The sequence below is a fragment of the Saimiri boliviensis genome, chromosome 8, assembly GCF_048565385.1.
Source record: "Saimiri boliviensis isolate mSaiBol1 chromosome 8, mSaiBol1.pri, whole genome shotgun sequence".
NCBI classification, from domain to species: domain Eukaryota; kingdom Metazoa; phylum Chordata; class Mammalia; order Primates; family Cebidae; genus Saimiri; species Saimiri boliviensis.
Genome location: NC_133456.1, coordinates 18,060,291 through 18,087,322, shown reverse-complemented (window position 1 = coordinate 18,087,322; position 27,032 = coordinate 18,060,291). Strand labels below are relative to the sequence as shown.

The window sequence follows — 27,032 nt, the reverse complement described above, 5'->3', positions numbered from 1 at the left end:
CTTGGCTCAGTGCAACTTCTGCCTCCCAAGTTCAAGTTATTCTCCTACCTCAGCCTCTCGAGCAGCTGGGATTACAGGCATGCATCATCACACCTGATTAATTTTTTTGTATTTTTTAGTAGAGATGGGGTTTTACCATTTTGATCAGGCTGATCTTGAACTCCTGACCTCAGGTGATCCACCCACCTTGGCCTCCCAAAGTGCTGGGATTACAGGTGTGAGTCACCGCACCCAGCCAGCTTTATTCTTTTAAAATCAGGTATTCCTTTTTTTGTTGTTTTTAAAGAGACAGGGTTTTGCCACGTTAGCAGGCTGGTCTCAAACTCCTGACCTCAGGTGATCTGCCTGCCTCAGCCTCCCAAAGTGCTAGGATGACAGGCGTGAGCCTAAAATCAGGTATTCCTGTAAACTGATACCATAATGGTACTCTCAGTGTTCTACAGAAAAATGGTTTATTCTGAACTCTTCCACAAACTCTTTTCTACCAATGATCTTAGTATATAATATTTGTAGTCACTCCATTCTCTGCCCATTGTCCCTGAGCTATACTTGTTTGAGTCACATGAAATGTACATGTATCTTAAACATAAGGTGCCATGAATCCTCTTATCCCAATAGCATTTGGTACATTTTCTTTTATGATGTGATAACCAATAAAGATTAATTCAATGACTGTAACCCTATGCCGCTGACTCTATATACAGTAAGTACATAGACATTGTAATATGGAAAACTTAAAACCTGGCTATTATTTTTCCCTTCCACACAAACTCACATCACAATGATATGAGATGTATAATTATGCCAACGGTATTGCTTCCATTTGTGATCCCACTGTTCAGATGCACAGGCTCAACCTATTGAGGCTTCTCCAAATCCGGATCATCTTGTGATCCATAATCAACACGCATAGAAATCTAAGCAATCAAAAGGGTAAAGCTGCCTCTGTGGTGACAGCATAGTTACTAAATATTAAAGTTGTGAATTTTAAATGAATTAAAAGGTATTAAGAAAATAAATGAGAGGGATGGAATAGGCTTTAAGAAATGTTGAATTGAATTATCGGCAGAAAAAGGACAGTTGAAAAAAATTAAATGAATTTCTTACTGTGATACTTTCAAAAAGAGGAATGAAGGATAAATAACAAGCAGGTATCTCCTGGGAGAAGCATGAAACAGTGAAGGAAATCAGCATGATGCCGGAACAAGCAATAATTTAATCAGCAGAACCCAGGGCAGGCTGAGCGGTGCCTGGTATTAACAAGAGACATAGAATAGACCAGAGACAGACAGCCTTCATGTAAATGTGACTGCCGTGACCAAAGATGACACTGGAAGATACTGATTAAAGGTCCAGAGTAGGGAAACAAGTAGATTAACACAGCATAGACCAGATACCCTATGTTGAAATTCTGAACTAACAAAAACCTGGATATAATCTCAAAAGAATACACGAATAATTCAGAAAAGCTATACTGTACAGTAATTTCATTCCATTAGAGTACTGAGATATAATTTTATACAATACAATCTCTTCAGTGGAAATGTTAGACAAGGAATAAACAAATTAGTAGATAAAAAGAAATCTTCCCTATATTTCAGAGTCTGTATGGCCTTAAGTTGCTAGAGCCCTACCATGACAAAGTCATGGCCCCTTTCCATCTCTCCTAATAAATCTGTACCCATTTCCTCTTCCTCAGAGTCTTGGCAGAAATTAAAAAACAAAACATCCTGCTGAGGAAGGATATGCTTCACTTGGATGTAAGGCATCTGGAAAGTGTGTTAACTCTCCTTTGAGAACCCGGACTGGCTATTAACTGAACAAGGTTGCCCAGATTTTGCTGCTGTGGTTTCCATGTGAAATGTTCACAAAATTGTCACGAATTGAAAAAAGTTGGTATTGACTAGACAACATTAATCAAAACAGAATGCCATTTTAAACACTTGCACAGCAACATGTTTTTATGAGTAATTCTCTATGGTTTATTTTCCCAAAAATACAGCGTCTTCACAATGGTTTTCTTTAGATGGCGGCACTATAGGCAGTCTCTTTATCTTTACTCTTTAATGGACATGCATTACTTTTATATGGGAGAAAAACATATATAAAAAAGACCCAGGGAATATTCACTTAATAAATGAATTCCATATGCCCTGCCACGCTCCTAAACTCACCTCGTCCTGATTGTTCATTTGTTCAGTAAAGAGACAAAACCAGACAATTTGCAGTTTAGAGAATATGGCTTTTTAAACTGAAGTCCAAGAATATAAGAAGCTGGGCAAAGTGGGTCTGGCTCAGTGTCTCAAGACCAGCCTGGCCAACACGGAAAACCCCATCTCCACTAAAAATACACAAATTAACCAGGTGTGGTGGCAGGCACCTGTACTCCCAGCTACTTGGGAGATTGAGGCAGGGGAATCGCTTGAACTTGGAGGGCGGAGGTTATAATGAGTGGAGATCATGTCACTGCATTCTAGCCTGGGCAACAGAGCAAGACTCCAGCTCAAAAAAAAAAAAAAAAAAAAAAAAAAAGCTAGGCAAAGTGATCACCTTGTATTCATTCATTCTGCAAACAGGTGAAAAGCACTTACACACAGGGCCAGAGTGCTCAGATGGAGGCCTTTATCAACCACTTCCTAATCTGTCATACTGATTTTCTTCCCACTTTGTTAAACTACCAGAAGTTTCACAATTTTTAGGTTTATTTGCTTTAATATGCATTTTCTTTTAAAAGTGAAAACATCAGTGGGAAGGTTAAGGAGCATCAACCATTCACAGATATTGATTAATTACTTTAATTAGTTGGTGCTACCAAGTTCTTTCCCTCTATCCTCCACCCTTACCCCTAACCCCTGGGCAAACAACAATGAATACTTGGGAGTGAGGTGAGGAGACAACACAGCAGAGATAGGATCAGCTTCAAACAGGGGACCTGCTTCAAGGAAGAGGTGCAAAGAGAAGCAGAAAGGAACCAATATTGTCTCTATGGTCAGAAAGGATACATTAGACCTTCCCCACCTCCACCCCCCACCTTCTTAGCAGTTTCTCTTACACAGGATCCAGAATTCAAGTTGAGCATCATGATATATTAAGTAAGCTTTTGCACTGTAGCCTGGAAACCTAAATAACATCTACAGCTTTGTGTTTCAAAAGATCAATTTTTTGAATATCATTTATATTTTCCATACAGCCACTCTGTTTCAAGGCTGGGAACTGATTTATGCTAACTAATCTGAGAATAATAATAATAAAAAAACTAAAAAGCATTTTAGTCATTTTTACTTGTTTAAATAAAAGAAAACAAGATAAAACAGGAATCTATTCATATTTGAAGAAAAACACTTAAAATGAACAGCGGGGTGGAAGAAGCCTGTCACTGAAAAAAAGAAGACATTTTATGCACCAGAATTGTGATTCTTCATCAACAATCTTCTTTTACAGTAAAACTCACAAAATTATATCCTAAACAAAGTAAAGGAGAAAAACAGTGAGGGGGATGGTGAGCAGAGTGAGGAGATAGGCAGAATTTTAAAACTAGTAAATACAAAAAAATTGGCTCCCCACAACAATATGCCTTAAACAGTGATTATAGGGTGTCTGAGTTGGGAAAGGGGAAAAAAAGAACAGGACCAGAGAAAATTAGCACTCAGAAGCTAAATGTTTTCCAGTGCAGTGGTAAAGTACTGCCTACTCTGCTATCAGCACACTGCTCACCTTTGGTCACTGCAGGTTTATCAAACCCTGGGACTCTCATGCCAGCTGCACAGAGAGTTAGCAGAACCATTTTGCAAAAACTAGAAAACTTGTGACATAATCCATAATAGTAGCTGTGTTTTGTAGGAATATGTCCCCAACTCGGTCTCTATTGAAACAGAAAATGCAAATTAGTGTTGAATTCTTAGAATTCTGGAAAGCAGATCTGATTCCTATAATGGTATGTATGCACAGTTACCTCTTTCCATTCAGATCCCAGCCACAACAGAACAAAAGGAATGTCCTGAAAAAGGTATCCTCTGCTGATTACGGCATATTTTTGTCTTGGTGTTGACTTTCTATGCTCACTCCAGTACAACACTAGACAAACTACATGCCGAATACAAATTAATAAAATTGATTAATGGACCAGAGATTTTTTTTAAAAAATATTATGGAATGAGGCTCTTAAGAAAACTGCCTCAGGGATTTTCATTTTAAGATGGTAGACCAAGCATGTACATCTACTTCTACTTCTCAAGGGTTCCACTGAGAACCCTTGAGATAGAAAGTAATGATAGATAGATATATTCTGTAAGGAACAACACTGGAAAACAAGAGAAGTTGCCAGAACTTTTGAGAATAGGGCCAATGAAGTGAAAAGTGAAGCTCCCAAAGGAGTCCCAGAGAAGGGCCAATGCCAGATTTGACCCCACAAAGGAAAGGACTGAGCCAGGGAGTCTGCATCAAAGTGAATACATTAAAGAATAGCCATCAGAGAAGCTGGGACCATGGGGAGCCTTTCTCATGCCACCTAGGGAGAGAAGGAGAAAGTAGACCGTAGACTGTAGACCATATACATCCAACTTTCTGTCTTTTCAGAGGACCACCTGAGGGACTAGTTTCTGTCTTTTCTAAATTAGAGGGCATGTGAACTTAAAGTGCATACTTTAAATGCCTAGAGGGGTGCTGAGAACAATTAAGAGCTTGTCAGCAGCAGAGAACTTGCAGTACAGCAGACAGACACCAGAAGCAGTAAGAAATCATAATCTCCCAGAAAAAAAGTTGGCAAGCCTTTCTAATCTGGAAATTAGATGCATAATCCCAGAGAAGACATAATACCAGAAAAGACTTGGACTCTCTGATTCACTACCTGGGCTGATTGGTGAAGATCTTTCTTGTATAAAACTAGTCTGTAATGACAGAGAGATAGCTGTTTTTCAAGCACCCAAATGCCAGCAAAAACAAAAGGGCATATGAAAAACACAGGAAAAAATGGCTCAATCAAAGAAACACAGTAATTCTTCAGAAGCTGACCCAAAACAAATTAAGATCTGTGAATTGCCTGACAGAGAATTCAAATAACTGTCTTTAAAAAGCTCAGTGAGCTATAAAAGGACACAGATAACTAAATAAAATGAGGAAAACAATGCATGAACAGAAAGAGAATATATCAACAGTCAAATAGAAACTATAAAAAAGAACCCAGTAGAAATTCTGGAGCTGAAGAATAACTGAATTGAAAAAGTCATACCTAGGTTAGGTAGCTCACACTTGTAATCCCAGCACTTTGGAAGGGCAAGGTGGAGAATCATTTGAGGCCAGGATTTGAGACTGGCCCAAGTAACATAGCAAGATCCTTATCTCTACCAAAAAAAAAAAAAAAAAATCAAAAACTGAGCTGGGTGTGATGTCGCATGCCTGCTATTCCAGCTACTTGGGAGACTGAGGCTGTAGGACTGCTTGACTCCAGGAATTTGAGGCTGTAGTCAGTTATTATCACACCACCACACTCCAGCCTGGTGACACAGCAGGGCCTTATCTGTATAAAAAAAAAAAAAATTCAGCCAGGTGCAGTGTGACTCACAACTGTAATCCCAGCACTTTGGGAGGTCAAAGTGGGTGGATCACCTGAGGTCAGGAGGTCAAGACCAGCCTGACCAACATGGGGAAACCCTGTCTCTACTAAAAATACAAAAAAAAATTAGCCAGGCATGGTGGTAGTCGCCTGTAATCTCAGCTACCTGGGAGATTGAGGCAGGAGAATCTTTTGAACCCAGGAGGCAGAGGTTGCAGTAAGCTAAGTTCGTGCCTTTGCACTCCACCTTGGGCAACAAGACCTAAACTCCATCTCAAAAAAAAAAAAATCACTAGTGGGGTTCAACAGCAGATTTGAACAAGCAGAAAAAAGAATCAGCGAACTCAAAAGTAGGTCATATGAAATTATTGAGTCACAAGAGCAAAAACAACAATAGAAGAAAAGTGAATAAAGCTTAATAGGACATTATCAGCTGGACCAGTTATGCATTATAAGAGTTCCAGAGGAGAAGTGAGAGAAAGAAATAAGAGCTTATTTGAAGAAATAATAGCTGAAAACTTCCCAAATCTGAGGAAATGTACATCCAAATTCAAGAAGCTGAAAGGAATCCCACTAAGATGACCCCAAAGAGGCCTAGACCAAGACACATTATAATCAAACTGTCAAAATCAAAGACAAAGGGAGTATCTTGAAAGCAGCAAGAGAAGAGTGACTCATGATTTACAAGGGAATTCCCAGATTAGATTTCTCAGAAGAAAGATTGCAGGCCAGAAGAGAACAAGATGATATATTCAAAGTGCTGAAAGAAAAAAGTGCCAACCAAGAATTCTATACCTGGAAAAACTACACCTTCAAAAATGTAGGAGAGAAATAGAGACATTTCAGATAAAGCAAAAGCTGAGGGATTTCATCACTACTACAACTACCTTACACATAATGCTACAGACAGTCCTTCAAGCTGAGGCTTAAGGACATTAGATAGCAACACAAAAGCATAAGAAAAAATAAACTCTCTGGTAAAGGTAAATATATAGACAAAGGAAAAATTCTTTAATAATGTGATAGTGATATATAAATAACTTTTAAATCCAGTATACACTTAAAAAAAAAAAACATAAAAGTAACTACAAAAGAATGCTAATGGATCCAAAAATATAATCTGGTACAGTGGTTCATGCCTATAATTCTAGCACTCTCAGAGGCCCTGGTGGGTGAACCATTGAGCCTCAGGAGTTTGAGACCAGCCTGGGCAACATGGTGAAACCCTGTCTCTATAAAAAAATACAAAAATTAGCCAGGCATAGTGGCCTATGACTATAGTTCAAGCTACTCATGAGGCTGAGTAGGGAGGATCACCTGAGCCCAGGGAGGTTGTGGTTACAGTGAGCTGTGACTGTGCCACTGTACTCCAGCCTGAGTGACAGAGTAAGACCCTGTCTCAAAAAAGAAATAATATTATTTGTGACACTGATAATAAAAAGTGGTGGGGGGAAATGTAAAGGAGACAATTTTTCTGTATGTGACTGATGTTTTATCAGTTTAAACTATAAGATATTTTATGTTAATCCCCATGGTAACTACAAGGAAATACCTGTAAAAGATACAAAAAAGAAAATGAGAATCAAAGCAAGTTCCTAAAAAAAAAACCAAAAAAACAAAAACAAAGGCAGCAAGGCAGAAAAAGTGCAACAAAATAATTACAAGACACACTGAAAGCAATGAACAAAATAGCAATTGTAAGTCTGCTCTATTAGTAATTACTTTAAGTGTAAATGGGTTAAACCCTCTGATGAAAAGACACAGAGTGGCTGAATGGATTTAAAACAACAACAAGAAGATTCAATTACATGCAGATGTAAAGATATACATATAATGAAAGTGAAAGAATGAGGAAAAATACTCCATGAAAATGGTAACAAAAAGAAAGCAGGGATGACCATACTTATATCAGACAAAACAGACTTTAATTCAAAAACTGTTGTAAGGGACAAATAAGGATATTATGTAAAAATAAAAGGGTCAATTCACTAGCAAGACATAACAATTATAATTGCATATGCATCTAACATCAGAACACCCAAATATATGAACAAATGTTGACAGAATTGAAGGGAGAAATGAACACTAATACAGTAATAGTAGGACATTTCAATGCTGTACTTCAATAATGAATAAAACAATCAAACATAAGATCAATAAGAAAACAGAGAACTTAACACCATAGACCAGTTCAGCCTAATAGACTTACACAGAACACTCTACCCAATAACAACAGAATAAACATTCTTCTCAAGTGCATATAAAACATTCTCTGGTATAGATCATACCTTAGGCCACAAAACAAGCCTTAACAAATTTAAAAAAGACTGAAATCATGCCAAGTATCATTTCTGACCAAAATGAAATGAAACTGGAAATCAAAAGCAAAAGGAAACTGGAAAATTCACCAATTGTGGAAATTAACACACTCTTGAACAACCAATGAGTCAAAGAAAAAATTACAAAGGAAATTAGAAAATATCTTGAAGCAAATAAAAACAAAAACACAATATAACAAAACTTATGGGACATAGCAAAGACTGTAGTAAGAGGGAAGTTTATAGTGGTAAATGCCTACATTATAAAAAAAGAAAAATCTCAAGTCAATAACTTGACTTTAACCTCAAGAAACTACAAAAAGAATAAACTAAACCCAAAGTTAGCAGAAGAAAGGAAACAATAAAGACGAGAGCAAAAATAAATACAATAGAGAATAGAAAAACAATGCCAAAAAAATTCAACAAAAGTAAGAACTGGTCTTTTGAAAAGATCAACAAAATTGACAAATTCTTAGCTAGACTAATGAAGAAAAAGAAGAGGCAGATACCAAAAATCAGAAATTTAAGAAGAAACATTACAACTGATGCCACAGAAATAAAATAGACTATAAGAGACTACTAAGAACAATTACATACCAAAAAACTGGATAAACAGAAATAAATACATTCCTAGAAACATGCAACCTACCAAAACCAAATCATGAAGAAAAAAAAGTCAGAACAGAACTATACTAGTAAGGATATTGAACTGGTAATAAAAAACCTACCAACAAGAAAAGCCCAGGACCAGAGAGCTTCATGGGTGAATTCCACCAAACATTTAAAGAAGAATTACCACCAATACATCTTGAATTCTTATAAAATACTGACAAAAAGGGAATACTTCCAAACTCATTTTATGATGTCAACATCACTGCTAACAAAATCAAAGATATATTTAAAAAAAAAAGAAAACTATAGTCCAATATCCCTAATATTGATGCAAAATCCTCAACAAAATACTAGCAAACCAAATTCAACAACACATTAAAAAAATTACACAGTATGACCAAGTGGGATTTATTCCTGAACTACAAGGATGGAAAAACATATGTAAACCAATTAACGTAATACACCATACTAACAGGATGAAGGACAAACCACATTATCATTTCTATTGATGCAAAAAAAGTATATGACAAAATTCAATACCCTTTCATGATAAAAACACTCAACAAACTAGGAGTAGAAAGAAATTACCTTAACATACTAAAGGTCATATATGAAAAAGCCCAGAGCTAACATACCAAATGATGGAAAACTGAAAGCTTTCCCTCTAAGATCAGAAACATGGCAAGGAATGCTTACTCTTGCCACTTCTTGTCTAGAAAGTACTAGAAGTCCTAGCCAAAGCAATTAAGAAAATAAATAAATAAAAGGTATCTGAATTAGAAAGTAGTAAAATCATCTTTTTCATGGATTACATTATTTTAAATGTACACAACCCTAATTCTACACATACACATACACAAAGACACATACACACACAGCCCATCAGAACTAACAAATGAACTCAGCAGAATTGTAGAATGCAAAATCAACACACAAAAATCAGTTACATTTCTATATACTAATAATGAACAATCTGAAGACAAAATTGAGAAATCAATCATTTTTAAAGTAGCATCAAAAAGAATAAAAATACTAAAATACTGAGTGATAAATAAAATCAACGAGGTGAAAAACTTGCACCCTGAAACTACAAAACATTGCCACAAGAAATTGAAGAAGACACAAATAAATGAAAAGATTCTGTATTCATGTGTTATATTAGAACTCTTAATATTATTAAAATATGTATATCACCCAAAGTAATCTACAGATTCAATGCAATTTCTAATTCAAAAGATTCTTAATCTACAGCAGGGTCAGCAAACTTCTTAAAAGACCACAGAGTAAATATTTTAGGCTTTGCAGGCACACAATCTCTGCCACAATTACTCAACTCTGCCACTCCTTACAGCATGAAAAGCAGAATATATAAACAAACGGGTGCCGCTGGGTGCCAATACAACTTTATTAATAGGTTGCAGGAGGGATTTTGTCATCCTTTGGTATAGACTGTATAGAAAGACTAAACTCTAATTATTTAATCAGTTAATTAACTCATATGAATTTGTTAAAAGATAAGAAAGCATCAAAAAATTTGTCTGTGTCTCAAAAATATAATGACTAGGACTCTTCTCTGGAGTTTAAAAGGAATTCTCTGGCAGTGTCTTCAGGCCCTAAGCCCTGGTAGACACCCTGAGAAGACATCTTCAGGGCAGGGCTATGTCTATGATCCAGCTCACTTTGCTCCACACCAACCAAGCTCCATTCCTGGTGTGCTGAAGATCCACACAGGGAATGACTAACATCACAAAAGGCCTAGTCTCTGGGCTGTCTGCATGGGCTACTTCCCAAGATCAGTCAAGTGAACAAGATGTTGGACTTAAAAGATGTACAGCAAACCCCTGAAGGTTTGCTGAAAAATCAACTCACAAGAAACAGATTAACAGGAGAAAAGATGTAACAATTTATTTAATATGTATGAATAGGAGTGTTCAGAATGAAGCCCCAAGCCCCCAATGAGGTATAGAAGCTTATATACCATCTTGAGGCCACACAAAAAGAATGGGGGCTTGGACCCTGGCAACACAGGTTATTGGAGTGGGTAGAAGAGGAATTCTATTGAGGAGCATTACATGATTACTAGGGAGAATTCAATGGGCTTGAAGAACTCACAATGGCCCAGGGACAAATTCTATTGGGCCCAGGGAGTAGACAATGATTTACGACAAAAATCTGTTCGGGTTTACTGACAGACTTCAGTTTTCCTTCCTGTGATATGGATTCAGTTAATGAGAACTCAGGGAAGTGATCAGCAGTTAATTGTTTTCTTCTTTGGTAGGTCTGGACTTTAGGCAGACAAGGGAACATTAGAGAATCCTATGCTTTGGGAGAGATGGTATCAGGGAGGTCAGAGAGACCTTGAGGCTCCCTTTTCAGGTCAGCATGTCAAAGTGCAATATTTGGTGGTATTGGTTTCTGAGACTCAATAAAGATTAACAGAAAACTGGAATCTAAAAGAAGTGTAAAGGGAAAATGTTAGAAGAGTCAAAACAATGAGAGGGAAGAGTAACTAATGAGTATAAAAGCATGAAAAGTATTTTCCTTTCCTTTCCTTTTTCCTTTCCTTTCCTTCTCTTTCTCTTCTCTCTTTCTCTCTTTCTTTTTACAGATGGAGTTTCGCTCTTGTTGCCTAGGCTGGAGTACAATGGTGCTCTCTCAGCTCACTGCTCCGCTTCCCAAGTTCAAGCGATTCTCCTGCCTTAGCTGGAAGCAGCTGGAGCAACTGGAATTACAGGTGCCCGCCACCATACCCAGCTAATTTCTGTTTTTTTTTTTTTTTTTTTTTTTTTTTCAGTAGAGACAGGATTTCACCATGTTGGCCAGGATGATCTTGAACTCCTGACCTCAGGTGATCCGCCTGCCTCAGCCTCCCAAAGTGCTGGGATTACAGGTGTGAGCCGCCACACTCAGTTCCTTCTCTATTTCATTACTTAATAGAAAAGGGATTTGGGTGGAAATGTCAATTAGACCAAATGAATACAAGAAAATAATCTAAAGGGTTACAGATAAATTAAATCATATGTCTCACAGGCTTGCTCCCTTAAAATATGATCTTCATTGTAGGGACCTGCTAATCAAGAGGTTTGTTGTAGTTGAGGGACACTGAATGATGGGGTTGTCATTTGTCACTGGAGTAAGAAAGCTGGCTTTCAAGGCTTTGGCAAGCCCTGTGTCACCAAAGCAGGCATCTTATACAGCTTTAAAGCAATTTACATGTGTTAAAGTTTGTTTTCCTCTCATTCAGCCACATTTCATGCACAAAGTAGTTTCTAGGGCAGATTTGATGATGGTGAAAGGAAATAAAATCTGTAAGAGGGTTTATGTGTGATTTGGAGCTTGCTTTGTTTTTTCAACAATTATTTTGATTACTTGACAAGTAAAAAAAACCAAGGAACACATAAAAACCACGTGCCCAGAAATATTCTCTAACTAAGGCCTACAAAGCAAAGTGGTATCTTAAGACTATGCTTTTATTCTACTATATACTTACTTCATTTACTTTAATCGTATCAAGTGAGAATTCAAGTCACAGTGAAGAAACATACTCTTGTAAAACCTAAACTGTTAGTCATAAGGCACATGTGGTACCGTAGGGGCCACAGGAAAGTGGGCGGCTCTACAACAGTGCAAAGAGAACATGCAATTGACCTCCTGCTGTCATCTGACACAGCGAGGGCGAGGAGGACAGGGTGCAGGACACTACAGGTGGCCTAAATATACTGATATGAAGACAAAGAATGTCAGAGTTAGAATAAAAACCAAGGCTCAACTATGTTACCTGCAAGAAATCCATCTTAAAAACAGGGATTCAGGTTAAAAGTTAAGAGATGCACACACATCTCGGTTTCTAATACCATTCTCCAAAACAAAGGAACCACACGTTCTTGGAAAAATGGCTCAGCCTAGGACTGGGGCAGGAAATATACAAGATGAGTCTTATCAGACAAAAACTAAGGAAAGCTGAATCAAGTATAGGTTTTAGTTAATAATAACGTATTAATAGTTGTTAACTAATTATAACAAGTGTACCATACCAGTGTCAGATGTTAAAAGTAGGGGAAACTAGCTATAGATTATACGGGAACTATCAGTTCTAGCTTGTCGACTTTTCTGTAATCTAAAACTATCTTAAAATTAAAAACTTTATTTTAAAAAGACTTTTACTTTACATATATATATCCCCCCAAATCACAGGTAAAACAATGAAGAATTAAACTAGGATTCCAAAGAAACTATCTAAACTCAGCAAAATCTTCTAAATCAGTTCTAAGATTAACAGTGAATATCTTGAAAATGACCTATATCTCCCAAATCTATGACAACGTTTCCTTATATCAGAAATGTAATTGTCCACAACAAAGGCAATGCATCTTTTCTGTTTTGTTTTGTTTTGTTTTTTTTTTTTTTGGTATTTTTTATTTTTGAGACATGGTCTCACTCTGTCACTCAGGCTGTGCAGTGGCATGGCCTTAGCTCATTACAACCTCTGATTAGCAGGTTTAAGTGACCTTCCCACCTCAGCCTCCAGAGTAGCTGGGACTACAGGTGTGCACCACCACACCAGCTAATATCTGTATTTTTTGTAGAGAAAGGGTTTTGCCATGTTGCCCAGGCTGGTCTTGAACTCCTGAGCTCAAGCAATCTTCCTGCAGCTTTCCAAAGAACTGGGATTACAGAACACCAAACTGCCTGTGTTCTGTCAGGAGCTGTCCAAACGCTCATGAGAGTAAAGACAAGAAGCCTGGCAGAGAAAGAAACGTATAGATAACTCTGTGTGGAGGCTTCTTAAAGTGGGCGATCACTTTGTGACCTCCACTGCATCTGCTTCTGGGGCCCAGGGTTCTGTCCTACATTTCATTGTGCCTTAGGGCCTAACAGAGCATGTGGTTTCAGGAAGGAATGCTTCCCACCTTCTACTTTGCAGATTGCATTCAAATCTACTCCTTGTTGAACTTATCAGCAATAACTCAAGCTTCTCAGGTTTTGCTTTAATGTAACCTTTGACATCTTTGTCAGAGCAAGGGAAGTGGGAAAAATAGTTGTATAGAGGCAGTGGATACAGAAGAAAAGGGATGAAAGTAGTAAAGCCAACTGGCAAGTCTTTGTTCTAAAAGAGAATAACTTCGTACAATTGAATAGAGAGTTTGTAACAAAAAAAGAGTGAAAACTTTTTATAACTACACATATTTTTTCAAAGATAACATTTTCTCCACTGATACATTTTCTTGAAGAAAGTACTTGTTTCTGGTTTATTACTTGTTATCTTAAGATATGCTTGAGGCACACTACTATCAAAAAAGTAAGGAGAAGCTGGGCATGGTGGCTCACGCCTATAATCCCAGCACTTTGGGAGGCTAAGGTGGGTGGATTGCCTGAGGTCAGGAGTTGGAGACTAGCCTGACCAACATAGCGAAACCCCATCTCTACTAAAAATACAAAAAATTAGCTGCAGGTGGTGACGGGCACCTGTAATCCCAGCTACTCAGGAGGCTGAGGCAGGAGAATCACTTGAACTCAGGAGGGGGAGTTTGGGGTGAGCTGAGATCACGCCATTGTACTCCAGCCTGGGAAACAAGAGCGAGACTTCGTTCCCCTAAAAAAAACGTAAAGAGAAATCTGAACCCCTTCTTTGAGAAAGTCAGGTTTTCATTAGGGAGACCCTCTCAGTTACAAAATGACAATAACAATTTTAACAACTCAGAATTTACCATACTGAAAACACTCAAGAGAGGATAAATATTCATAAGTATTTAAAAATAATTTTTAAGGTTTAACAACAACAAAAGGAATTTATCCTAGCTATTCTGAATTTATTGTTAAAAAATGTATATAACTACATCTTTTTGAACTATAGTTTGAAGGTAATACAGTCACATGGTTAGGAAATAAAGTATACAGTGATGCCCCTACCCCTGCCCTCATCTTCCCAATGTCCTACTGTTCCTTCTGCCCACATGTACAATCAGAATATATTAATATTTTCTCTATTTTGTATATAAAAGGAGCATACAAAAACACTATTCAGCATTTTCCTTTTTTGTATTTCCTAGTATTAGAGATCTTTCCATATTGGTACCTCGAGAGCACCCATAATTTACTGACCAGTGCTGGACATTTACACTATTTCTAATACGTTTTTTAGTAAGGGTGCTGCAATAAATTTCCTCCAACATTTTTCATTTTGTGCATAGGCAAGTATATGTGTGGAATACATTCCCCAAAACAGAACTGCTAGGTCAAGGATACACACAGTTATACTTCAAATAGATTCTGTCAAATTGTTCTATACATGGTATTAAGCAGGCATGTACAATCAGCAGCTGAATATGAGACCGGCTGGTCCTCCACACAGCCTTATGGAACCAAGGTAGTATCTCTCTGGTGAATTTCTGCCAATCTGATAAGGTGAAAACAGGTGTTTCAGTTTAGTTTCCATTTGCCTATCTTACTCTGAATGATGTTGAGCATCTATTCACATGCTTAACAGCATTTGCATTTTGCTTGTGAACTTTCTGTTCATAATAAAAAGCATTTGAGAAGGTTTAGGGATTGAAGGAAGGGGAAGAAAGAAGAAGCAAGCACACTGATTCCAGTTCTGTATGAGTACAAATAACTCATGTGTTGGCTTAAATTTAATCCATATATTAGAACATGAGAAATTCTAATGAAGTTCTAATTTTTATGAAGAGATTTTATTTTTTAAAACAGTTTTAGTTTTGTAGAAAAACTATACAGAAAGTAGAGAGTTCCTGTATACCCCTCATTTTCCCAGTTTCCCCTATTACTAACATCTAGCATTTGTATTGTCCATCTGCTACAATTGATGAGCCAATACTGATACATTATTATTAACCAAGGCCCATAGTTTACATTAGGGTTCACTATACAGGTTTTCACAAATGCATTGTTATGGCTTGAATGTTTTTATCTCCTTAAATTCACATGTTGATGTGCTAACCTCCAACATGATGGTTTTAGAAGGTAGAGTGCTAGGGAGGTACACAGATTTAGACAAGATCATAAGGGAAGAGCACCAATGATGGGACAGTGCCCAGATAAGTAGTGGAAGAGACACTAAAGCTTCATCTGTCTACCACATGAGGATTCAAGAAGGCCTAAGAATCAAATCTGCCAGCATCTTAATCTTGGACTTCTCAACTTCTGGAGGTATGAAGGATAAATGTCATTTAGACCACTTGGTCTGGTATTCTGTTACAGCAGCCTGAGCTGAGACATACATCATATCACATATCTACTATTACATTATCATACAACTAAAAATCCCCTGTGGTCCACTTATTCTTCTCACCCTTCCTTCCCTCTCCAACAACTCCCAGCTGCCACTGACCTTTTTACTATCTCTATAGTTTTGCCTTTTCCAAAGTGTTACATATTTGGAATCATACAGTATATAGCCTTTTCAGACTGATTTCTTGCACTCAGCAACAGGCATTTAAGGTCTCTCCATGTCTTTTCATGGCTTGATAGCTCACGTCTTCTTCTTAACACTAATTAATATTCCCTCATATAGATGTACCACAGAATTTTATCCAGTCATCTACTGAAGGACATCTTGATTGCTCCCAAGCTTGGACAATCATGAATAAAGCTGCTATAAACATCCATCTGCAGGTTTGTGTATGGACATAAGTTTCCAACCCATTTGGGTAAATACCAGGGAGCATGGCTGCTAAATCATATTGTAAAAGTATGCTTAGTTTTCTAAGAAACTGCCAAACTGTCCTCCAAAGTGGCTGTACCATTCTGCATTTGCATGGCAATGAATGAGCTATTGGATTGTTTATGGGTTGTTTTGTTTTTCTTTTTTTCTTTCTTTTTTTTTTTTTTTTTTGAGATGGAGTCTCGCTCTGTCACCCAGGCTAGAGTGCAGTGGCACAATCTTAGCTCACTGCAACCTCCATCTCCTGCGTTCAAGTGATTCTCCTGCCTCAGCCTCCCCTGTAGATGGGTTTATGGGTGTCCTCCACCATGCCATGTCCAGCTAATTTTTGTATTTTAGTAGAGACAGGGTTTCACCATGTTGACCGGGCTAGTCTCAAATTCCTGACCTCAAGTGATCCACCTGCATTGGCCTCCCAAAGTGCTGGGATTACAGGCGTGAGCCACTGAGCCTGTCTCGGTTGTTTGCTTACTGTTGAGTTTCCAGAGTTTTTTGTATATTTTTGATACAAATCCTTTATCATTTATGTGTTTTGGAAATATTTTTTCCCAGTTTTTTGCTGTTTTCATTTTCTTAAAAGTATCTTTTGCAGAGAAGGAATTTTTAATTTTGAAGAAGTCTAACATAAATTATTTCTTTCACACTTTTGGAACTGTAATTGTTAAAAAGTAATGATCAAACCCTAGAATACCTAGATTTTCTCTTGTATTATCTTCTAGAAGTTTTATAGTTTTGTGTTTTACATTTAGGTTTCTGATCCATTTGGGATTAATTTTTGTAAAAGGTGTAAGATCTGTATCTAGATTCATTTTTTTTTTGTATGTGATGTACAGTTGTCAGTTATAGCACCATTTGTTGAAAGGACTATCCTTTCTCCATTGAGATATTGCCAATAGTAGATCTATTTTGGGGCTATTTTGTTCCATTGGTTTATTTGTCCATCCTTTCACCAATACCACACTGTCTTCATTACTATAGCTTTATAGTAAGTCTCGATGTTGGGTAGTGTCAGTGCTCTGACTTTGGTTTTCTTCAGCATTGTATTGGCTCTTTTGGGTCTTTTGCCACTCCACATAAACAATAGAATCAGCTTGTCAATATCCATAAAATAACTTGCTTGGATTTTGATGGAGATTGTGTTCAATGTATACATCAAGTTGAGAAGAACTGACATCTTAAAGGAGAGTCCCCCCCATCCATAAAGATGGGATATCTCCTCATTTATTGATATTTTCTTTGATTTCTTTCAGTAGAGTTTAGCAGTTTTTCTCATCTACATCTTGTACATTTTTTAGATTCACACCTAAGTATTGCATTTTTTTTAAGCTACTGTAAATGGTGTTATGTTTTTAATTTCAAATTCCAAATGTTCATTGCTCGTATATGGATAAGCAGCTGACTTTTATTCTACTAGTTTCTACCACTGTTTTTCAAATACAGTGGTAAAATATTTGTCTACGTGCCTATGAATGCAATTTACAGCATGAAAAGTCTGATCCCTGAAGGCTGTGAAAAGCCACATCAGCTAGGCACGGTGGCTCACGCCTGTAATCCTAGCACTTTGGGAGGCTGAGGTGGATGACCTGAGGTTAGGATTTTGATATCAGCCTGGGCAACATAGTGAGATTCCGTCTCTACTAAAAATACAAAAATTAGCCAGGCTTGGTGGCGGATGCCTATAATCCCAGCTACTCAGGAGACTGAGGCAGGAGAATCACTTGAGTCTGGGAGGCAGAGGTTGAGATGAGCCGAGATCACACTATTGCACTCTGGTCTGGGCAAAAAGAGCAAAATTCAGTCTCAAAAAAAAAAGGGGGGGGAAAAAAAAAGAAAAAAGAAAAATTACATATCTAGCTTTTCACCTATGCCAGAATTATATATCTCAGAGAATTCCCTGGTTATGATAAGGAAATCATAATGTCAATAACTTTGTGATCTGCAACACACTTTTATAAATCAAGTGATAAACTTGAAAAAAAAATCCTGAATATAATATTCAAGCCCACATGAACTAAAGACATAATAAAGGTATCCTGCACTCTGGAAAATATTAATGAGAACATTTATGTCATCTTTTTGTAACACAATAGACTGCAGTTTAAAAAGCACTTCTTCAAATTTTGGCAGAGTCCCGAAAAACTGCATTTTGGTCCTAAGTTCCTTAAGCTTTGAATCCATTCACAGATGAACTTTTATAAATGGATTAGGTATCTGCCAAGTCCAGGTATTTTTTTAAAATGCTGCTTAAGCTTTATAACATAGGACTAATATCTTATATAGTCCTAAAGTTAATGCCAATCTGATTAGAAGAAACATTCCCTATTTTCAAAGCATATCACAGCACATATCTGAAGTTTACAACGTGGAGATAACTTTGAATCATGGTCCCTAAGCACATCCTTCCAGGAACAGTTGCTTAAGGAGTTGGACCTGGAGAGGGGCAACATTCAGAGTATAAGGGAACTTTAGAGAATGCTGGGACGCGCTGCTGAGATGTTCCATCAGAACTGAAGGAATTATTCTCCCAGCTGCTGTAAGGGCAGCCAGAAGACACACCTGAGCTGAAGAGAGCCACCTTGACCACACCCGCTCTTGTTGCCTGAGGAAGTTGTACCCACTGACTAGTCTATCAGGATGGAAAACAAAAACCTGGCCAGAGGCTTTGTTACCTGACTTCTCCCTCTGCTCAATCAGCTTCCTTTCCCATCCCTTTCAAATCTTGATTCTCAAGAGCTTTCTCTAATGAAAGTCCTGCATACCAGTCTATCTCAGAGTTTGGTTGCCGGGAAACCTGACCTGTGACAGCAATCAATTTAAAAATGAGGATTCTATATCCAAAGGATTATAAATCATTCTACTACAAGGACACATGCACACGAATGTTCATTGCAGCACTGTTTACAATAGCAAAGACCTGGAACCAACCCAAATGCCCAACGATGATAGACTGGATAGGGAAAATGTGGTACATATACACCATGGAATATTACGCAGCCATCAAAAACGATGAGTTCACGTCCTTTGTAGGGACATGGATGAACCTGGAAACCATCATTCTCAGCAAACTGACACAAGAGCAGAAAATCAAACACCGTATATTCTCACTCATAGGTGGGTGTTGAACAATGAGAACACATGGACACAGGGAGGGGAGCACTACACACTGGGGTCCGTTGGGGGAAATGGGGGAGGGGCGGGAGGTGGGGAGGTGGGAAGAGATAGCATGGGGAGAAATGACAGATACAGGTGAGGTGATGGAAGGCAGCAAACCACACTGCCAAGTGTGTACCTATGCAACAATCTTGCATGTTCATCACATGTACCCCAAAACCTAAAATGCAATAAAAAAAAATGAGGATTCTAAATTATCTTTCTATGGCTTTGTCTAGGCGGTGATGGTTAGGGATGAAGGGTGGGAGTTAGGGGGTAGGTAGGAGGGTTTGCAAAAGAAATACAAAACAAATTTTTGCACACAAAATGCAATTTAGCTGAGGAGTCCAAACGCACTTAGATAAGACTATGAAGTAATCTAAATGAAGTTTAAAGAAACACACAAGAACATATACATTCAAATAACTGTTGTTCACTTAGCAATGAGTTTGAGAGGCTGTATGCTTACTCTAGGGAAATGGAATTGCAAAGTCACAAAAGATTTTTGGAACTCTTAGATATCTAGTCACAGTGAGTAAGTGAAAATGGCTTTCTGTTGTTGGTTTTCTACTCCCAACTGTATGTTGGCTACTGATGAACTCCCAAGGTTTGGTATTAAATTATTTTTTGCTATTCTAAAGTCAAATCTACCCTCAAAGGCTAAAGATTAGTTACTAATAAAATAGGCCATAGAGCTGTTCTTTTTTCTTACTTACTTATTTAATCTTCTTGGATACCAATGTAGAGCAATTCTAAAAGAATTAGAACACTCTAGGCTTGTAAATGTATTCTTCTTTAACAACAACAACAAAAAAAAAACAACAGCTTTACTGATGGACATACCATATTATTCTCCCATTGAACATATATAAATCAGTACCTTTTAGTATATTCAGAGTCTGTGCAACTATCACCACAATACATTTTAGGACATTTTCCTTGCACCCTCCAAAAGCCTATGTCCCTTAACAGTCATTTTCGAATTCCCTATCTCCCCTAGCCCTAGGCAACCACCAGTCTACTTTCTGTATTAAAGTGGTTATTCTGGAAATTCCACATAAATGGAACCATACAATATGTGGTCCTTTGTGATGGGCTTCTTTCACTTAGCATAATGTTTTCAAGTTTCATCCATGTTGTGACATGTATTACTAGTTCATTTCTTTTTATTGGCTAATAATACTCCATTGTATAGACAAATCACATTTTACCCATTCATCAGTTGATGGGCATTTGGGTTGCTTCCATTTGAGGCTATCATAAATAATGTAGCTATGAATATTAATATGCATATTTTTGTGTAGACATATTTATTTTATCTCGCTTGGGTATATACCTAGGAGCAGAATTGCTGGACCACATAGCAACTCTATGGTTAACATTTAGTGGAACCGCTAAACCATTTTCCACAGTGGCTGTACCATTTCACATTCCCAACAGCAGTGTACAAGGGTTTCAATTTCTCTGCATCCTCATCAAATCTTGCTATGATCTGCCCTTTTCTTTTCATCTATGCTAATGAGTGTAAAGTATTGTCCTATTGTGGTTTTGATTTGTAGTTCCTTGATGGCTAATGATGTAAATATCTTTCCAAGTGCTTGCTGGCCACTTAAAAAATCTTTGCAGAAATGCCTATTCAGATCCTATGCTCATTTTTAAATTAGGTTATTTGTGAGTTATAATAGTTCTTTACATATTCTAGATAGAAGTTCCTTCTCAGATATGTGATTTGCAAATATCTGCAACCTCTCTATGGTATCCTTTGAAGCGCAAAAGGTTTCAATTTTGATGAAGTCCAGTTTATCTTCTTTTTCTTTTATTGTTTGTGCTTTTGGTATCACATCCAAGAACTACTGTTTAATTCAAAATCACAAAGATTTACATCCATGTTTTTTCTTAAGAGTTTTCTAGTCTTGGCTCTTACAGTTAGATCTTTGATCTATTTTAAGTTATTTTTTGCATATAGTGTGGGGTAGGGATCCAATTTCATTCCTTTGCATATGGCTATCCAGTTGTCCCAGCACCATTTGCTGAAAAGATTATTCTTTCCTCATTCAATTATCTTGACAGTCTTGTTGAACATTATATGTGAGAGTTTATTTCTGGCCTCTCAATTCTATTGCATTGGTCTAAGTCTATCCTTATGCCGGTATTACATATTGTATCCTTCTTAAGGTGACTGCTTTTATGCATTCATTCATCAAATGCTCAGTAGGCAACTACCACATACAAGATACTTTTCTAGGTGCTGTAGATTGGAACTAAACTTAAGCACAGCTGGAGGTTACCTTTTTGGAGAAGATATATAATTAAACTATTCCTAAGTAACATGTATAGTATGTCAGAGAGTGGTAAGTATCACTTATGAAACGAAGAAGAGAAAGTTTTGGTAGGACTAAAATGTAGACAAGATAGCCAGGGGTAGATGACTCTCAATAAAGACCTGAAGGAAAGAAGCTGGGCAGACTTTCTTCTGGGGGAAAAGCACGTAAAGTCCCTGAGGCAGTAGCCTGGCTGGCAGTTCAAGGAACACAGAGGAAGGCCTGTGTGTCTGGAATGGATTGCAGGAATGTGAGAAGAGTTGATCATAAGGGCAGAGAGATAATCATTGGCCAGATTCTACAGGGTTTCGTAAGTCATAGTGATGACACTGGCTTTTACTTTAAATCAGATGGGAGCTTGCTGGAGGCTTCTGGATGGAGAAGTAACTTGTAAGGTTATTAACAAAACCACTCTGACTGCTGTGTTGAGACCAGACAAAAGGGGGCAAGAGTGGAAGCCAGCAGACCAGTTAGGAGATGGTACAATCACTGATACGAGAGATGGTGGTCTATGCCAGATGGATGGCAGTGAGGGTGCCGAGAAGTGCCCTGAGGGACTTCTCAGGGCACTAAAAGACAGAGCCAGAACTTCTCAGTTCTAAAAGACAGAGCCAGAGGGATTTGCTCAGAGGCAAATGTGGGATGTGAGAAAGTGAGGAGCTGGGGAATTGAAACATTTCAGACCTAAGCCACTAGAAGGGTAAAGTTGCCACTAAGATGGGAAAGTATTTTTTTTAAAAAAAGCAGATTTGGGGACATCAAGAGCTTATCTTTGGAAGTATTTATTTTGAAGCACCTAACCCCAGTAGAGAAGTTAAATAGAAGGCTGTATTTACAGACCTATGGATAAAAATTTGACATTCAAAAGCATCTAAATGGTGCCCGTAATTGAGATGAGATGAAATCACCTGAGAGATGAATGTAGATCAAAAGCAGAAGGGTGGCCCAAGGATGGAGCCCAAGACAGTCTGGCCATCAGAGGGGGACAGTGGGCAAGAAGCAAACACAACAAAACATACACAAAAAAGGGAGAGAGGAAGAAACAAAGGGAGGGGAGGAAACATGGAGGGAAAGGAGGAGGAGGTACAAAGAGGAGCTGATACCATTCCTTCTGAAACTATTCCAAACAACAGAAAAAGAGGGACACCTCCCTAACTCATTTTATGAGTCCAGCCTCATCCAGATACCAAAACCTGGCAGAAACTCAACCAAAAAAGAGAATTTCAGGCCAATATCCATGATGAATATCGATGTGAAAATCCTCAATAAAATACTGCAAACCAAATCCAGCAGCACATCAAAGAGCTTATCCATCATGACCAAGTAGGCTTTACCCAGGGGATACAAGGCTAGTTCAACACACGCAAATCAATCAGTGTGATCCATCACATAAACAGAATCAAAGACAAAAAACACATGATTATCTCAATAGACGCAGAAAACGCTGTCGATAAAATTCAACACCCTTCATCCTAAAAACTCTCAATAAACTCAACAAATCCACAGCAAATATCATACTGAATGAGCAAAAGCTGGATGCATTCCCTTTGAAAACCGGCACAAGACAAGGATGCCCCTCTCTTATCATTCCTATTCAACATAGTATTGGAAGTTCTGGCCAGGACAATCAGGCAAGAGAAAGAAATAAAGGGTATTCAGATAGAAAGAGAAGTCAAATTGTCCCTGTTTGCAGATGATATGACTGTATATTTAGAAAACCCCATCGTCTCAGCCCAAAATCTCCTTAAGCTGATAAGCAACTTTGGCAGTCTCAGGATACAAAATCAATGTACAAAAATCACAGGCATTCCTATAAACCAATAACAGAAAAACAGAGAGCCAAATCATGAGTGAACTCCCATTCACAATTGCTACAAAGAGAATAAAATACCCAGGAATACAACTTACAAGGCATGTGAAGGACTTCTTTAAGGAAAACTAGAAACCACTGCTTAAGGAAATAAGAGAGGACACAAACAAATAGAAAAACATTCCATGCTCATGGATAGGAAGCATCAATACCATGAAAATGGCCATGCTGCCCAAAGTAATTTATAGGTTCAATGCTATCCCCATCAAGCTACCACTGACTTTTTTCAGAGAATTAGAAAAAACTACTTTATATTTCATATGAAACCAAAAAAAGAACCCGAATAGCCAAGACAGTCCTAAGCAAAAAGAACAAAGCTGCAGGCACCATGCTACCTGAATTTACACTACAAGGCTACAGTAACCAAAACAGCGTAATACTGGTACCAAAACAGACATGTAGACCACTGGAACAGAACAGAGACCTCAGAAATAAAGACACACATCTACAACCATCTGATCTTAGACAAACCTGACAAAAACAAGCAATGGGGAAAGAATTCCCTACTTAATAAATAAGATTGGTTAGTCATATGCAGAAAACTGAAAATGGACCCCTTCATTACACCTTATACAAAAGTTAACTCAAGATTGATTAAAGACTTAAACATAAGACCTAAAACCATAAAAACCTTAGAAGAAAACATAGGCAATACCATTCAAGACATAGGCATGGGCAAAGACTTCATGACTCAAACACCAAAAGCAATGGCAACAAAAGCCAAAATTGACAAATGGGATTTAATTAAACTAAAGAGCTTCTGCACAGCAAAAGAAACTGTCACAGAGTGAACAGGCAACCTACAGAATGGGAGAAAATTTTTGCAATCTATCCATCTGACAAAGGGCTAATATCCAGAATCTACTTAAACAAATTTTCAAAAAAAAAACAACCCCCCACCCTCAAAAAGTAGGCGAAGGATATGAACAGACATTTCTCAAAAGAAGACATCTATGTGGCCAACAAACATATAAGAAAAGCTCATCATCACTGGTCATTAAAGAAATGTAAATCAAAACCATAATGAGTTACCATCTCATGCCAGTTAGAATGGAGATTATTAAAAAGTCAGGAAACAACGGATGCTGGAGAGGATGTGGAGAAACAGGAACACTTTTACACTGTTGGTGGGAGTGTGAATTACTTCCACCATTGTGGGAGACAGTGTGGCGATTCCTCAAGGATCTAGAAACAGAAATACTATTTGACCCAGCAATCCCATTACTGGGTATATACTCAGAGTATCATACATCATTTTACTATAAAGACACATGCACACGTATGTTTATTGCGGCACTGTTCATAACATCAAAGACTTGGAATCAACCCAAATGCCCATCAATGACAGACTGGATAAAGAAAATGTGGCACATATATACCATGGAATACTATGCAGCCATAAAAAAGGATGAGCTCATGTCCTTTGTAGGGACATAGATGAAGCTAGAAACCATTATTCTTAGCAAACTAACACAGGAACAGAAAACCAAACACCTCATGCCCTCACTCATAAGTGGAAGTTGAACGATGAGAACACATGGACACAGGGAGGGGAACATCACACACTGGGGCCTGTCAGGTGGTGGGGGGCTAGAGGAGGGACAGCATTAGGAGAAATACCTAATGTAGATGATGGGTTGATGAGTGCAGCAAACCACCATGGCACGTGTATACCGATGTAACAAACCTTTACGTTCTGCATGTGTATCCCAGAACTTAAAGCATAATAAAAAAATGAATAAAGACAAATGAGGCAGTAATTAGAGGGAAATGTGAGGTCAGGATGGAAGAAATAACAGCATGTTTATTCACTGATGAGAATGATCCTATAGAGAGGGGAAAAGACAATGCAAACGAGAGTGAGGGAGTCTCCTGGAGCCTGTGCTGTGAGAGAAAGTGTCCTTCTTCAGAAGAGCTCTGAAGTAAGCTCTTCCACACATCCACAAGGAAGTAAATACAAGGCTGTGCATCCTTATGTAGCTCTGGCTTTAGAAGCAAAGAGCTGCCCATTGGTAAGAAAATGGATAAGAAAACTTTGGTGTATTCAGAATATGGATATCTTCTGAATGTGGGCCATCTGCAGTGACAGAAGAAAAGGTCAAAAACAGGGCACAAATGCATGCAGGTGGTGTTGCCAGTAGGAGTTTTCATGTAATGGACCCATTTTCTCAGTGAGGTAGGAAGCAAGGTCATGAGCCAAGAGCAAGCGGGGAAAGGAGGCACTGGAGGACTACGGGAGGAGAAGGCATGTAACAGTCATCTGGGAGGGCAGGAGAGAGAATGACTACAGAAATACACATGCATGCCAGCAGCATTAAGAGCTATTTGAGGTCAGTGATTAGGAATCTAAAGTGAGGCAGACCATGAGGTCAAGGGTATGACTGTGGAGGTGGGAGGCTGAGATTAGAAGACAGGTCAGTGGAGGACAGGTCAAGGATGTCAGCAATCATGGTAGTGGAAGGAGTGACAGGGATGTGTATTAGAGAGGTTCTGCAGGGACAGGGGGTGAGTCAGGCCCTTCGGTTCTTGAGGAATGGGGGTGAATGACCTGGGGTAAGCTAGGCTAGGTACTGAGAATCAACAAGTCAGCAGGATAAGAGGGCCATCTTCCATCGAACAGATCCCTTCTGGGGCCAGCTAATTTAACTGTACTTCTGACTGGTTGATTATTTCTTCTTTCATCATCCTAAGAACCCCTCTCAAAACTTCACTTGGCTGGGCTGCGTGTGTGATCCTTTCCTCAGGGTTTCTGAATAAAGTAAAAATACTTGAAATTTTGCCAAACATCATCAGCCAAACAAACATTGGTTCCAAACTTTTCTTTCTTTTTTTTTTTTTTTTTGCAACAGATGCTGATCTTAAGTCCTGGGGCACAAAGATGAACATATAAGATAAATAAAAACAAATTATAATATCCTGTGGTACCTGATGCAGTATTTACTTGTTAGAGTCATATACTCCAGCACCGCTGTTCTACAGCAAGTTCAATATGCAACAGGAACAAAGACCTGCATTAACTCTAATTTATGATGCATAGGAATGAAGAAAAGCAAAAAGAATAACATTTAAAAAAATTTAAGCACGTACTATATGATGAAATAATTAATTTCTTTAAATAGAAATTGACATGCTACATTTGCCTACCCCTCAGATAACTTGGGCTGGCTCCCTCCCTGGGAACCTAGGCTCAGCAGGTGAGCAGGTACAGCAGTCATGAACACTTGCAGAGTCATTAGGAGGAAAGGAAAAAGACACCTCAAAAATAGAATCTTCAGACATTATAGTTTATAATTAATCATAATCTCAACTGCACTTTTGAGTGTCTTCTTTTATACAAAATGTACATATTTTAAAGCTCCAGAGGTTCTATATTATACTGATGGCACTGAGTTTTGCCTTGAAGATGCTAAAAATCTGCTAAACCTGGGCATTTTCTTTACTTGTGCTCTAAAGTAAGCTCTTCCACACATCCACAAGGAAGCAAATACAAGGGTGTGTATCCTTATGTAGCTCTGGCTTTAGAAGCAAA

The 27,032-nt window shown here is 38.1% G+C and overlaps 1 protein-coding gene across 8 annotated transcripts in view; it reads right to left on the bottom strand.

Moving 5' to 3' along the window:
- ANO10 (anoctamin 10) overlaps positions 1-27,032 on the bottom strand; it is a 286,509-nt gene that overhangs the window by 52,346 nt on the left and 207,131 nt on the right. The gene's annotated exons all lie outside the window — the stretch shown is intronic.